At 29.4% G+C, this 3,807-nt stretch overlaps 1 non-coding gene and 1 pseudogene across 1 annotated transcript; both read left to right on the forward strand.

Annotated features, from left to right (window-relative positions):
• The first annotated feature begins 263 nt into the window (after nt 1-263).
• LOC149511925 (18S ribosomal RNA) lies at nt 264-1,485 on the forward strand (annotated as a pseudogene).
• A 290-nt stretch (nt 1,486-1,775) lies between these two features.
• On the forward strand, nt 1,776-1,931 carry LOC149511926 (5.8S ribosomal RNA). Its single transcript, XR_016333427.1, has one exon. It is a non-coding gene; the product is annotated as a 5.8S ribosomal RNA (ribosomal RNA).
• The last annotated feature ends 1,876 nt before the right edge of the window (nt 1,932-3,807 follow it).

The raw sequence follows: 3,807 nt of genomic DNA on the forward strand, positions 1-3,807 counted from the left end.
TTTTGTTTATATAAATTATTTATTAATAATTATTAATATTTTAATAATTATTAAAAAGTCATAATGATTTGAAATAAATAATTGCTCAAGTAGTCATAACTATTTAACTAGTTTGATGAATAGATTTATTTTTTAAATCTCTTATTAATTTTTGAAATGTCAATAGATTAGTATTATTTTATTCCAAACAAACTTAACTATTTTTTAAATCTCTTATTAATTAATTATAAAACAAACAAATAATATAATATGATTATTTTTTAAATCTCTTATTCCAAACAAACTTAACTATTCATAATTTATTAAATCTCTTATGGAACTAGGGTTGAGTCTTTGGTCTACCTTATGGTGAGCACCAGTTTACTTGTCCTTATAACCAATGATGTGCTCCTGACCTTAACTAGCCAGGTCATTCCTCTGGCGATGTTACCATGAAGAAATTAGGGTGCTCAAAGTAGGCCTATGTTTATATACAATAGCATAGGATAACATCATAGAATTTTGGTGCTATTGTGTTGGCCTTTAGGTTCAGAGTAATGATTAACAGGGACAGTTAGGGGCATTCGTATTTTATAGTCAGAAGTGAAATTTTTGGATTTATAAAAAATGAACAACTACGAAAGCATTTGCCAAAGATGTTTTCATTAATCAAAAATGAAAGTTAGGGGCTCAAAGTTGATCAAATACCATCATAGTCTCAAATATAAATGACGCCGACCAAGGGATCAACAAATGTTACTTTCAGGACTCCGTCAGCACCTTATGAAAAATCAAAGTCTTCAGATTCTAGGGGGAGTAAGTATGCAAGGCTAAAACTTAAAAGAATTGATGGAAGGGCATCACCAAGAGTGGAGCTTGTGGTTTAATTTGACTCAACACAAGGAAACTTATCAGGTCCAGACATAGTAAGGATTGACATATTGAGAGCTCTTTCTTGATTCTATAAGTGGTGGTGTATTGTTGTTTTCAGTTGGTAGAGCGATTTGTCTGCTTAATTCTATTAATGAATAAGACCTCAACCTATTAACTAGCTACAAGGACATGATCCTTAATGGCTAGCTTCTTAAAGGGACTATGGCTACTTAGACTAAGAAAGTTTGAGGCAATAACAGGTTTATGATGCCTTTAGATGTTTTGGGTTGCACATGCACTACACTGATGTATTCAACGAGTTTATAGCCTTGGCCGATGGCCCAGATAATCTTTGAAATTTCATCATGATAGGCATAGATCATTGTAATTATTGATCTTCAACAAGGAATTCCTAGTAAGTGTGAGTCATCAGCTCATGTTGACTATGTCTTTGCTTTTTGTACACACAATCTATCACTCCTACCAATTGAATGGTCTACTAAAGTGTTCATATTACAGTGACATGGATGTTCATTACTTATGACATTGCGAAAAGTCCACTAAACCTTATCATTTAGAGGAAGGAGAAGTCATAACAAGGTTTCCATAAGTGAACTTACGGAAGGATCATTGTCAAAACCAGTACAACAAATGACCTATGAATGTGTTAATGAAACACCAAGGGGGCGAGGATGCCTCAATGGCTTGAGCCCTTTTTGGCCTTAGGCATGTACTACAATCACTTCATTTTGCCTTCTGAGCAAATGAAACGATCAGCATCATTGCTTATGACCAAATAACAAATCTCAAGCATAAATCGTGCCAAGGAACCTAAATGAAAAAGAGCACATGTGCTATCACCACCCCATTTATGGTGCATACTAGGCAGCACCATGGCTCTTTTTGCTAAAAAAAACCAAAACAACTATCTGTAACGAATATCTTGGCTCTCATATAAATGAAGAACATAGTGAAATGTGATACTTGGTGTGAATTGTAGAATCTTGTGAACTATTAAGTTTTTGAACACAAGTTGTGCCACAAACCCTTAGGCCAAGGGCACACTTATCTGGGTGTCATGCATCATCACCCTCCAACCTCCTACCTATCAGCTCTGATTAAAGGGGTAAAAGATGGCTTCCAATGATCTTGTCGATCATGGTTGGTCTAAAAATGAGTCCCTAACAATGATAGTGTCATGACCATCAATGGTAAAGCTCACTGCATGCCTTGTTCCAGTGAGATGTGCACATTGTCCATCCAGACCCCATCGAACCCCTCGTATCATTCGGTCGATGCTTACATTGTGACTCGTTGAGTTTAAGCATATCAATAAGTTGAGAAAAATAAACTTACCAGGATTCCCCTAGTAACAATGAGTGAACCAAAAAGAGCCTAGCTTGAGAATTAAGCATCTCCATGTTTGAATTGTAGTCTGTAAAAGCATCTTTAGTGATGGACCAAGCCTAAGTCCCCTAAAAAAAGGCACCGTAAAGGGTGAGAGCCCTATTATGCCTGGATCTTATCGCACCATGAGGTGTTGTCTGTGAGTCGAGTTTGTTTGGGGAATACAACCCCAATCAGATAGTAAATTTTGTCCAAGGCTGAATACGAGCGAGAGACTGATAGCGAACAAGTTTCGTGAGAGAAAGATGAAAGGGACTTTGAAAATAGAATTGAAGAGTAATTAATAAATTACTTATTAATTTAATAAGTTGAAACAATTCAAATATTAGATAAATAGAAAAAATTATTTTATCACAAAACAAAAGGTCATAACGATTTGAAATAGATAATTATTCAAATAACCATGACTATTTAAACTTGCTCGTTAAATATATTTATTTTAAAAAAATTTTACTTATTAGTTAAAAATTAAGAAATTAGTGTTATTTTAATCCGAATAAGTTTGAATAAATAGAACCAATTGTTTTATAATGAAACAAAAAGTCATAATGATATGAAATAAATAATAGTTTAAATAGTTATAACTTTTTGAATTTGTTTGATAGACAAATTTATTTTTAAATGTTATACTTATTAATTGTCTGAATATTAATTAATTTGTATTATTTTATTTGTAATAAGCTTGTATGAACAGAGACATTTGTTTTATAACAAAACAAATAGTTATAACGATTTGAAATAGATAATTGTTTAAAAAGTTATATAACTATTATAAACTTAAACAAATCACCTTAGGTTTCAATTCTAATTACTTGAATATTAATTATTAATAACAAAATATATCGATTAAATAAATAACAATATTAAAATAATTTAATAAATATTGGTCATTGTAAACAAATTAATAATAATTACTTGAATATTAATTGAAAATAATAAATAAGAATAAGTAATAATTATTAATTTAGAAGATAATTGATTTAATAATTGACCATTTAACAAAATGGCCATAAGAATAATAAATTTTTAGATATATTCCAAAATAATCATATCTTAATAATTTAATAAATAATAATTTGTTATAATTGACATAACAATATATTAATAATTATTTTATTGTCGTAAAATAATTTTTTCAGTTCTTAGTAACTTATTCAAAATAAAATAAATCAAATTTATTAATATTTAAAAAATTAATAAGTATGGGATTTAAAAAATAATTTTGTTTGTCAAACCAGTTTAAATAATTATGATTATTTGAACAATTATCTATTTCAAATCGTTATGACTTTTTCTTTTGTCATAAAACAAATGTTTTTGTTCATATAAGTTTATTTGGAATAAAATAATATTAATCATTCATATTTTGAAAATTAAGAAGTAAGAGATTTAAAGAATAAATTTGTTTACTAAACCAGTTCAGTTAGTTATAATTATTTAAACAATTCTTTATTTCAAATCATTATGACCATTTGTTTTGTCATAAAATAATTGTTTTTGTTCATACAGTCTTATTCGGAATAAAGTAATGCTAATGTATTAATATTT

The sequence above is a fragment of the Durio zibethinus genome, chromosome 24 (assembly GCF_047325235.1).
Source record: "Durio zibethinus cultivar Kanyao isolate XHJ-2024 chromosome 24, ASM4732523v1, whole genome shotgun sequence".
Lineage (NCBI taxonomy): Eukaryota > Viridiplantae > Streptophyta > Magnoliopsida > Malvales > Malvaceae > Durio > Durio zibethinus.